Genomic DNA, 12,020 nt, shown 5'->3' with positions numbered 1-12,020 from the left:
TCAACGCCAGTGACAAACGGAAGCTATTCGAGGCCTCTGTATTCGTCAGCTGTATATCTAAGATTTTTTTTTTTAAATTGGTGGTTCCCCCAGCAACATTGCGAAGGTATTGCCAATATATACATTCATGCAGGTTGAACAACTGGAAATATTATATAAATCAGAAGCGTAGAGAGATTATATTTTATTCAAGCAAATCTGAACTGCCCTAAGTGGTCCTCAGTCACACACCATTGAGACCTGCTGAGACATGTATCCATATACGTTTTATGCATGTATCACATTGTGGTTGGTTGGATTTTACAATACATAATTCTGTATCATGCATCATTCTAGCCGGCATTCAACTGACATGGGAAACAATTTAATAAAGATACTAATAATGTCTGTGTAAAAAGCATACCAATTGTAAAATATAGTTTAACACATTTTGAAATATGCGTTGTAGCCATCTGATATGGATGGTGTGGTGAACAGCTCTTCCCGACAGAGCTACTGTAAATTGCTATCCAGGCACCAGGTGGTGGCATTTCATAGTTTAGAGATTTCATCCCACCCTAATCTTCAAATACTGGTAGTCAATGTTTGACCACTAAGTGACCACTCCATTTGTATTTTAAAAGCATATAATGAAACTAATTATTGTACAGCCATATAACCTAAGGGTACTACTATGCCATACGAAGGATTAAACTGTGAATAGCTTTCATACACCATGAAGATGAAACCCACTATTTCCCATTGCCTATTGATGAACATAAGGCACCACTTGACATCTCACCACAGAGATGTAATATTGGTTTATGCACATCACATGTGAGTCCTTCCCCATAGAGAACCTATGCACTGCAAGTCCGAGTGATTCAGCCACCCCCACCCCTCTTCTCCCAGCCTGCTCTCTAAGGTGCTGGAGGTCACTGTGCTTGTGTTGCCGTCTGGACGTCTACTTGAGTGCAGAGAAGATGAGTACATGTGAAATACCTGGTCGGTTCTGTTGCTGCTGGCTTCTTTCTTTCGTTTGCTTTTCAATCTCTCTCCTCCATTTTGGTGCTGTGGGTGATGCAGTAGGACGGGTGGCAGTGAGCAGACTGGACGTTCTCTCACAGGAGCCACAGAGAGGTTTGGTGGTCCTGGGACCATTGTCATCTGTGGAACAACTTGAGTGTCTCCACCTGCCACTGGGCTTCTCAGCACAATGGTAAGATTCAGCTGTGAGTATGTTTACTTTTGTCAAGTCATTAATTTCTATGTAGTTGTTCATTGTTTTTAAGTTTATAAACAGTACCAGTCAAAAGTTTGAACACACCTACTCATTCAAGGGTTTTTCTTTATTTTTTACTATTTTCTACATTGTAGAATCATAATGAAGACATCAAAACTATGAAATAGCACATATATCATGTAGTAACCAAAAAATAATAATTTATATTTGAGGTTCTTCAAAGTAGCCACCCTTTGCCTTGATGACAGCTTTGCACACTCTTGGCATTTGAGCCAATCAGTTGTGTTGTGACAAGGTAGGGGTGTTATACAGAAGATAGCCCTATTTTGAAAAAGACAAGTCCATATTATGGCAAGAACAGCTCAAATAAGCAAAGAAAAACGATTTTCGTCAGGCCAGGGTGTGACATGGGTTAATTATGTGGTGTGTTTTGTCTTGGGGTTTTGTAGGTATTGGGATTGTGGTATAGTGGGGTTGTCTAGAAAAGTCTATGGTTGCCTGAAGTGGTTCTCAATCAGAGGCAGGTGTTTATCGTTGTCTCTGATTGGGAACCATATTTAGGCAGCCATATTCTTTGAGTGTTTCGTGGGTGATTGTTCCTGTCTCTGTGTTTGTTTGCACCAGATAGGCTGTTTAGGTTTTTTCAGTTCAGTTTTTCGGTTATTGTTTTTGTATACTGTTCGTGTTTTCATCTTTATTAAAGATGTATACAAATAACCACGCTGCATTTTGGTCCGCCTCTCCTTCGACGGAAGAAAACCGTAACATATATGCTCCTGCAAACCAATCGTGTGTGTATGGACCACCACCATTGTGGAAACTGTTGACATAACCCTTTCAAACATATATTTTTTAATGTTCATTCTTAATTAAGGGCATTTCACTCATTCAAAAGTTCTGGTCCTAAGCTGGAAATGGCATCTAAACGGCTTGTATCAGATCACGTATCAAAGAGCAGACGGTGTGAGACAAACCTGCTTCTTGTCAGGCAACAGAGCTCTTCCTGCACTAGCTAATCCCCATGTTCCTTTGGAAACATCACTCATTTCGCAACCATAGGCAAGGTTCTCAATTGTTATCAAAATTATGTTTTTAATATTGTTAGAGGGTAACCCTCTCCAAAACAGCACTACTACCATAATCCATGCCTTATGGTAGTAGTGTTTGCATGACACCCGGTGGTAGGTAGCCTAGTGGTTAGAGTGTTGGGTCAGTAACTGAAAGGTTGCTGGATCAAATCCCTGACCCTGACAGGGTCATTCTGTCCCTGAGCGAGGCAGTTAACACACTGTTCCCCAGGCGCCAAAGACGTGGATGTCTAAGGCAGACCCCCGCACCTCTCTGATTCGGAGGTGTTGGGTTAAATGCGGAAGACACATTTGAAGGCATTCAGTTGTACAACTGACTAGGTTTCCCCCTTACCCAGTTTGCAGTAATGCCAAGTCTCATAGAATGGTTTCCTTATTTGCAGTGACACATCTTTCGGGGCTCCTGAGTGGTGCAGCGGTCTAAGGCACTGCATCTCAGTGCTGGAGGAGTCACTACAGACCCTGGTTTGATTCCAGGCTGTATCACAACCGGCCGTGATGGGGAGTCCCATAGGGCGGCGCACAATTGGACCAGCGTCGTCCAGGTTAGGGTTTGCCCAGAGTAGGCCGTCATGTAAATAAGAATTTGTTCTTAACTGACTTGCTTAGTTACATAAAATAATAAATCTTACTGCAGTGTGTACAGTGGCTTAGTGGGTATCACAACCATTCATAAAGGTCAGAACAGATACAGTATATGGTTTGCAGGAAGAAATCACTTTAAGATTCACACATATGTGTCTATATTTGTTATCTGTATTTTAATGGCCATCTGACTATACTGTCATGTGTCCCTGCTTGTCTCCTCTAGCTCGGGCACGCCTCTCCATGCCACAGTGTCCGTGTGAGCCACAGCCACACCCTGGGGGTGCAGAGGACCAGCCAACCAGCAGGGAAGGCAGTTTGTAGACTCTGAGATGTGTTTCTGGTGTAGGAAAGTCCAACAGAATCCAACAAAACCAGGTAGGACAGTGCAAATGGAAGGTTTGTGTTGGCCTCCTTGAATCCGAGTGTGGAAGTCTCCTTTTGTTCTTCTGCCGTTGAACATTTTAGCCAAAATATCAACAGGAAAGTATTATTAAACCAGCTTCAAAATGCAGGTCTCCAAGTGTGGCTCTCACACATTTGTTTGAGGCACATGCACAAGACGTAAGTGTATACTATTGGAAGTCTTGCAGGTGTTTACATGGTTTTGCACGTGTCAGGTGATAGAAATCTCAATGGCAGTACCAGTGTTTTGAAAAGTCAGTTTAATAATCCTGTGGATATTTTTTCTCAAATTTGTAGATGCATAAGGACCAAAAGCACAGAAAACGGGTAGACAACCGGTAGTCCAAATGACATTTATTCAACATTCTGGCTTGTAGATCTCGTGAGAGAACATTTTCCAGACAAATGTACAGCAATGTCTCAGACAGCGGTATCACAGTCTGATGTATTAGATTTGTGTATAACGCATTATTCCTAATGCTTGGAGAGAGAAGTGTTTAGCACTGAGCAGAAGGGATTTATCTCTGTTGACGGGCCCTGTCTGAAATGTTATTGTTGGCCTTGGGTCTGCAGAGACCATACATACATACTATGATCTGTATGTAAACTATGCACATGTTAATATACAGTGGGGCAAAAAAGTATTTAGTCAGCCACCAATTGTGCAAGTTCTCCCACTTAAAAAGATGAGAGAGGCCTGTCATTTTCAGCATAGGTACACTTCAACTATGACAGACAAAATGAGAAAAAAAATCCAGAAAATCACATTGTAGGATTTTTAATGAATTTATTTGCAAATTATGGTGGAAAATAAGTATTTGGTCACCTACAAGCAAGATTTCTGGCTCTCACAGACCTGTAACTTCTTCTTTAAGAGGCTCCTCTGTCCTCCACTCGTTACCTGTATTAATGGCACCTGTTTTAACTTGTTATCAGTATAAAATACACCTGTCCACAACCTCAAACAGTCAGACTCCAAACTCCACTATGGCCAAGACCAAAGAGCTGTCAAAGGACACCAGAAACAAAATTGTAGACCTGCACCAGGCTGGGAAGACTGAATCTGCAATAGGTAAGCAGCTTGGTTTGAAGAAATCAACCGTGGGAGCAATTATTAGGAAATGGAAGACATACAAGACCACTGATAATCTCCCTCGATCTGGGGCTCCACGCAAGATCTCACCCCGTGGGGTCAAAATGATCACAAGAACGGTGAGCAATAATCCCAGAACCACACGGGGGGACCTAGTGAATGACCTGCAGAGAGCTGGGACCAAAGTAACAAAGCCCACCATCAGTAACACACTATGCCGCAAGGGGCTCAAATCCTGCAGTGCCAGACGTGTCCCCCTGCTTAAGCCAGTACATGTCCAGGCCCGTCTGAAGTTTGCTAGAGAGCATTTGGATGATCCAGAAGAAGATTGGGAGAATGTCATATGGTTAGATGAAACCAAAATATAACTTTTTTGGTAAAAACTCAACTCGTCGTGTTTGGAGGACAAAGAATGCTGAGTTGCATCCAAAGAACACCATACCTACTGTGAAGCATGGGGGTGGAAACATCATGCTTTGGGGCTGTTTTACTGCAAAGGCACCAGGACGACTGATCCGTGTAAAGGAAAGAATGAATGGGGCCATGTATCGTGAGATTTTGAGTGAAAACCTCCTTCCATCAGCAAGGGCATTGAAGATGAAACGTGGCTGGGTCTTTCAGCATGACAATGATCCAAATACACCGCCTGGGCAACGAAGGAGTGGCTTTGTAAGAAGCATTTCAAGGTCCTGGAGTGGCGTAGCCAGTCTCCAGATCTCAACCCCATAGAAAATCTTTGGAGGGAGTTGAAAGTCCGTGTTGCCCAGCAACAGCCCCAAAACATCACTGCTCTAGAGGAGATCTGCATGGAGGAATGGGCCAAAATACCAGCAACAGTGTGAAAACCTTGTGAAGACTTACAGAAAACGTTTGACCTCTGTCATTGCCAACAAAGGGTATATATTGACCAAATACTTATTTTCCACCATAATTTGCAAATAAATTCATTAAAAATCCTACAATGTGATTTTCTGGATTTTATTTCTCATTTTGTCTGTCATAGTTGAAGTGTACCTATGATGAAAATTACAGGCCTCATCTTTTTAAGTGGGAGAACTTGCACAATTGGTGGCTGACTAAATACTTTTTTTGCCCCACTGTATGTAATTTAAAATATTGTGCATGAATGTGTTTGCATAATATTATGTATATGAGTGGGTTCTTTATACGAGCTTGGTCTATAAAAGAGCCCACAAAGAACATGCGTATTTGTGTAGTGTGTATGAGTGTTTGTGTACTTGTCTGTGTGTGTGCTTGCTTGTTTGCGCCTGTTCATGTGTGTGCCTTGTGTACGCTGATGCGAAGACTGATGTTTCTGGGTTAATGAATACATAAGGTAAGCTAGTCAAGCAGAAGAAGAGATGCAACCATGCGTTTCCCCAGGCATTAGCTTTCAGCTTCAATACAGAACAACCCATCTTGCTTTTTACTGTGATGCCAGTAGAAGTCAAGCTCAACCTGGATAGTTTGAAGGATGCCTTTGTGTGATGCTAACATCACATAATAGATACTTAGTCCACAGTATCCTTAACTGGGGTGTGTTGTCTTTAGCAAATGTGCTGTGATGTGCCCTTCTAGATGTGTTTATCATGGGACTTATCATCTGCTATCTGTTCATTTAGCCCCTGACATTCTGTACCTGTTACTGTGGCCCTGTTTGTCAATTCCATATTTTCCTGTTTGTTTATGGTTTACAGTTTTGGTAAATTGCTACTTTGTTTGTGCTGTGTTGTTTTTGTCCCTACCGAGGAGGATGGAACTCATTGAACCAGGCAGAATTCTATGGAGAGCGGGGACATTTGCGCTAACACACAGCTTATCTCGGAGGCTTTAATTGGCACATGAACCATGAAGGGACCCCCACTGACTCTCACAGCACTTAGACAGGCTGTATTTAGCATTTTGATTGCTGGTGTTGACGTTGAACTGACAAAGTAGACGTTGCTCAATCATGGATAACACAGAGGGAAACATGCCCTGGAAGAGTGTTACTTGTCATTACCATGTTGGATTGAGCGTTTGAGGGTTCCATCTTTCAGACTGCTGGGCTCAGAGCTGGCCTCTGTCAGGGTATTGATTGGCTCTGGAGGCTGAGGTCAGGTCATGGGTCACTAGGGCATTTTTCTGTCTGTAGCTGGTAGGCTTGGTCTGGTGTGAGGAGGAAGTAATTACAGTACATTTCAAACACATCCATTAACCCCCCCCCCCCCCCCCCCCCCCCCCCCCACACACACACACACGCGCACACGTAACGATTTCACAGATTCAAACTTTTCACATGATTTTTAAGAAAAATGCTGTATTTAAAAATACAAGATGAGTGTTTGTATTTCAAAATGTATTTCCTATCCACACAGTGTAGGATTGGAGAATCTCTCTGACATCAATGAGACTACAGCGTTTGCTACAGTACATCATTAATTTATCTTCTCATACAAGTATTTGCTAGACGATACACTGTCCTTCTCTCGGCACATATCTAAGCTGCAGGCTAGAGTTAAATCTAGACTTGGTTTCTTCTATCGTAATCGCTCCTCTTTCACCCCAGCTGCCAAACTATCCATGATTCAGATGACCATCCTACCCATGCTAGATTACGGAGAAGTAATTTATAGATCGGCAGGTAAGGGTGCTCTTGACCGGCTAGATGTTCTTTACCATTATTGTCGACACAGAGCCCCACCGTTCCATCACGACTGGACTGCCGACGTGATTGCCCGATGTGGTCTCAACAGGCTATTCTGTTACGATATCACAAAGAACCATCTACTAGCCCCGACCCGCTAGCTTTTCTGAACGCTGTGTCCCCTGCTTGCCTAGCATAGTAGTGACCGAACAGCACCCTGATTCACCTATTGCTGCTCTTTTGACCCTATTATCACTCGGCTACGCAGCTGTTGCCCCCTGGACTGTTTCAATAACACGGTACCTCTTTTTGTTTACCTGTCGGCCCCAACCTCGAACTCAGGTCCTGTATGTAACTAACTGACCCGCTCTGCCCATTCATCACCATTTAACTGTTGTTGTCTTAGCTCTCCTGATCAACACCTGTGATTGCATTATGCCTCTCTCTAATGTCAATATGCCTTGTCTACTGCTGTCTTGGCTAGTTTTTGTTTTTATTGTTTTACTTCACTGTAGAGCCCTCAGTCCCGCTCAAAATGCCTTAGATAGCTCTTTCATCCCACCCCACACACATACAGAGACCTCACCTAGGTTAACTGATTCCTCCAAAGAAGAAACCTCTCTCATCGTCACCCAACACATAGGTTTACCTCCACTGTACTCACCTCCTACCATACCCTTGTCTGTACATTATGCCTTGAATCTATTCTACCACGCCCAGAAACCTGCTCCTCTTATTCTCTGTCCCCAACGTACTAGACGACTAGTTTTTATAGCCTTTAGCCGTACCCTTATCCTATTCCTTCTCTGTTCCTCTGGTGATGAAGAGGAAAACGCAGGCCCTGTAGCGCCTGGGGAATAGGAGTGGAACTGGGGGCTATCATTTGTTGGCTTCTGTAACCGTAAAAGCCTTGGTTTCATGCATGTTAACACCAGAAGCCTCCTCCCTAAGTTTTTTTTTTTCACTGCTTTAGTACACTCCGCCAACCCTGATGTCCTAGCCGTGTCTGAATCCTAGCTTAGGAAGGCCACCAAAAAATGTTTCAATTTCCATCCCCAACTACAACATTTTCCGCCACGATAGAACTGCCAAAGGGCGTGGAGTTGCGATCTACTGCAGAGACCGCCTGCAGAGTTCTGTCATGCTATCCAGCTCTGTGCCCAAACAGTTCGAGCTTCTACTTTTAAAAAATCCACCTTTCCAGAAATAAGTCTCCCTGTTGCCGCTTGTTATAGACCTCCCCCCTCAGTCCCCAGCTGTGCGCTGGACACCATATGTGAATTAATCGCTCCGCATTTATCTTCAGAGTTTGTACTGTTAGGTGACCTAAACTGGGATGTGCTTAACACCCCGGCCGTCCTACATTCTAAAGCTAGATGCCCTCAATCTCACACAAGTTATCATGGACCCTACCAGGTACAACCCTAAATCCGTAAACACAGGCACCCTCATAGATATCATCCTGACCATCCTGCCCTCTTAAAAAAAAAAACCCTGCTGTCTTCAACCAGGATCTCAGCGATCATTGCCTGTGTCCGTAATGGGTCCTCTGTCAATCGACCACCCCTCATCACTGTCAAACGCTCCCTAAAACACTTCAGCGAGCAGGCCTTTCTAATTGATCTGGCCCGGGCATCCTGGAAGGATATTGACCTCATTCCGTCAGTAGAGGATGCCTGGTTATTCCTTAAAAGTGCTTTCCTCACCATCTTAAATAAGCATGGCCCATTCAATAAAAAAAAAATGAAGAACAGATATAGCCCTTGGTTCACTCCAGACCTGACTGCCCTCCCAGCTGCCCTCTGCACTGAGGCTGGGAAACACTGATACACTGATAAATCTACGACAATCGAGAATTTCAATAAGCATTTTTCTACGACTGGCCATGCTTTCCACCTGGCTACCCCTAACCCGGTCAAGAGCTCTGCAACCCCTGCAGCAACTTGCCCAAGCCTCCCCATTTCTCCTTCCCCCAAATCCAGATAGCTGATGTTCTGAAAGAGCTGCAAAATCTGCACCCCTGCAAATCAGCTGGGCTAGACAATCTGGACCCTCTCTTTCTAAAATTATTTGCCACAATTGTTACAACCCCTATTACTAGCCTGTTCAACCTCTCTTTCGTATTGTTTGAGATCCCCAAAGATTGGAAAGCTGCCGCGGTCATCCCCTCTTCGAAAGCCAAGTTAACAAACAGATCACCAACCATTTTGAATCCCACCGTACCTTCTCCGCTATGCAATCTGGTTTCCGAGCTGGTCATGGGTGCACCTCAGCCACGCTCAAGGTCCTAAACGATATCATAACCGCCATTGATAAAAGACAATACTGTGCAGCCGTCTTCATCGATCTGGCCAAGGCTTTTGACTCTGTCAATCACCGCATTCTTATCCGCGGACTCAACAGCCTTGGTTTCTCAAATGACTGCCTCACCTGGTTCACCAACTACTTCTAAGATAGAGTTCAGTGTGTCAAATCGGAGGGTCTGTTTTCCGGACCTCTGGCAGTATCTATGGGGCTGCCCCAGAGTTCAATTCTCGGGCCGACTCTTTTCTCTGTATACAGTGCCTTGCGAAAGTATTCGGCCCCCTTGAACTTTGCGACCTTTTGCCACATTTCAGGCTTCAAACATAAAGATATAAAACTGTATTTTTTTGTGAAGAATCAACAACAAGTGGGACACAATCATGAAGTGGAACGACATTTATTGGATATTTCAAACTTTTTTAACAAATCAAAAACTGAAAAATTGGGCGTGCAAAATTATTCAGCCCCCTTAAGTTAATACTTTGTAGCGCCACCTTTTGCTGCGATTACAGCTGTAAGTCGCTTGGGGTATGTCTCTATCAGTTTTGCACATCGAGAGACTGAAATGTTTTCCCATTCCTCCTTGCAAAACAGCTCGAGCTCAGTGAGGTTGGATGGAGAGCATTTGTGAACAGCAGTTTTCAGTTCTTTCCACAGATTCTCGATTGGATTCAGGTCTGGACTTTGACTTGGCCATTCTAACACCTGGATATGTTTATTTTTGAACCATTCCATTGTAGATTTTGCTTTATGTTTTGGATCATTGTCTTGTTGGAAGACAAATCTCCGTCCCAGTCTCAGGTCTTTTGCAGACTCCATCAGGTTTTCTTCCAGAATGGTCCTGTATTTGGCTCCATCCATCTTCCCATCAATTTCAACCATCTTCCCTGTCCCTGCTGAAGAAAAGCAGGCCCAAACCATGATGCTGCCACCACCATGTTTGACAGTGGGGATGGTGTGTTCAGTGTGATGAGCTGTGTTGCTTTTACGCCAAATATAACGTTTTGCATTGTTGCCAAAAAGTTCAATTTTGGTTTAATCTGACCAGAGCACCTTCTTCCACATGTTTGGTGTGTCTCCCAGGTGGCTTGTGGCAAACTTTAAACAACACTTTTTATGGATATCTTTAAGAAATGGCTTTCTTCTTGCCACTCTTCCATAAAGGCCAGATTTGTGCAATATACGACTGATTGTTGTCCTATGGACAGAGTCTCCCACCTCAGCTGTAGATCTCTGCAGTTCATCCAGAGTGATCATGGGCCTCTTGGCTGCATCTCTGATCAGTCTTCTCCTTGTATGAGCTGAAAGTTTAGAGGGACGGCCAGGTCTTGGTAGATTTGCAGTGGTCTGATACTCCTTCCATTTCAATATTATCGCTTGCACAGTGCTCCTTGGGATGTTTAAAGCTTGGGAAATCTTGTTGTATCCAAATCCGGCATTAAACTTATTCACAACAGTATCTCGGACCTGCCTGGTGTGTTCCTTGTTCTTCATGATGCTCTCTGCGCTTTTAACGGACCTCTGAGACTATCACAGTGCAGGTGCATTTATACGGAGACTTGATTACACACAGGTGGATTGTATTTATCATCATTAGTCATTTAGGTCAACATTGGATCATTCAGAGATCCTCACTGAACTTCTGGAGAGAGTTTGCTGCACTGAAAGTAAAGGGGCTGAATAATTTTGCACGCCCAATTTTTCAGTTTTTGATTTGTTAAAAAAGTCTGAAATATCCAATAAATGTCGTTCCACTTCATGATTGTGTCCCACTTGTTGTTGATTCTTCACAAAAAAATACAGTTTTATATCTTTATGTTTGAAGCCTGAAATGTGGCAAAAGGTCGCGAAGTTCAAGGGGGCCGAATACTTTCGCAAGGCACTGTACATCAATGATGTCGCTCTTGCTGCTGGTGATTATCTGATCCACTTCTACGCAGACGATACCATTCTGTATACTTCTGGCCCTTCTTTGGACACTGTGTGAACAAACCTCCAGACGAGCTTTAATGCCATACAACTCCCCTTCCGTGCCCTCCAACTGCTCTTAAATGCAAGTAAAACTGAATGCATGCTCTTCAACCGATTGCTGCCCATACCCTCCCGCCCGACTAGCATCACTACTCTGGACGGTTCTGACTTAGAATATGTAGACAACTACAAATACCTAGGTCTCTGGCTAGACTGTAAACTCTCCTTCCAGACTCACATTAAGCATCTCCAATCCAAAATTAAATCTAGAATCGGCTTCCTATTTCGCAACAAAGCATCTTTCACTATTGCTGCCAAACATGCCCTCGTAAAATTGACTATCCTACCGATCCTTGACTTCGGTGATGTCATTTACAAAATAGCCTCCAACACTCTACTCAACAAATTGGATGCAGTCTATCACAGTGCCATCTGTTTTGTCACCAAAGCCCCATATACTACCCACCACTGCGACCTGTATGCTCTCGTTGGCTGGCCCTCGCTTCATATTCTTCGCCAAACCCACTGGCTCCAGGTCATCTATAAGCCTTTGATAGGTAAAGCCCCACCCTATCTCAGCTCACTGGTCTCCATAGCAGCACGCAGGTATATTTCACTGGTCACCCTCAAAACCAACTTCTCCTTTGGCTGCATTTCCTCCAGTTCTCTGCTGCCAATGACTGGAACGAATTGCAAAAATCACTAAAGTTGGAGACTCATATCTCC

General features: G+C 43.7%; 1 pseudogene; it reads left to right on the top strand.

The window, feature by feature from the left end:
• The first annotated feature begins 3,207 nt into the window (after positions 1–3,207).
• Positions 3,208–12,020, top strand: part of LOC139419228 (dystrophin-related protein 2-like) — a 29,901-nt pseudogene continuing 21,088 nt past the window's right edge.

This window comes from Oncorhynchus clarkii, chromosome 10 (assembly GCF_045791955.1).
Source record: "Oncorhynchus clarkii lewisi isolate Uvic-CL-2024 chromosome 10, UVic_Ocla_1.0, whole genome shotgun sequence".
Taxonomy (NCBI): domain Eukaryota; kingdom Metazoa; phylum Chordata; class Actinopteri; order Salmoniformes; family Salmonidae; genus Oncorhynchus; species Oncorhynchus clarkii.
Note: the sequence above shows the minus strand (reverse complement) of the source record. Positions and strands in the feature narration are given on the sequence as shown.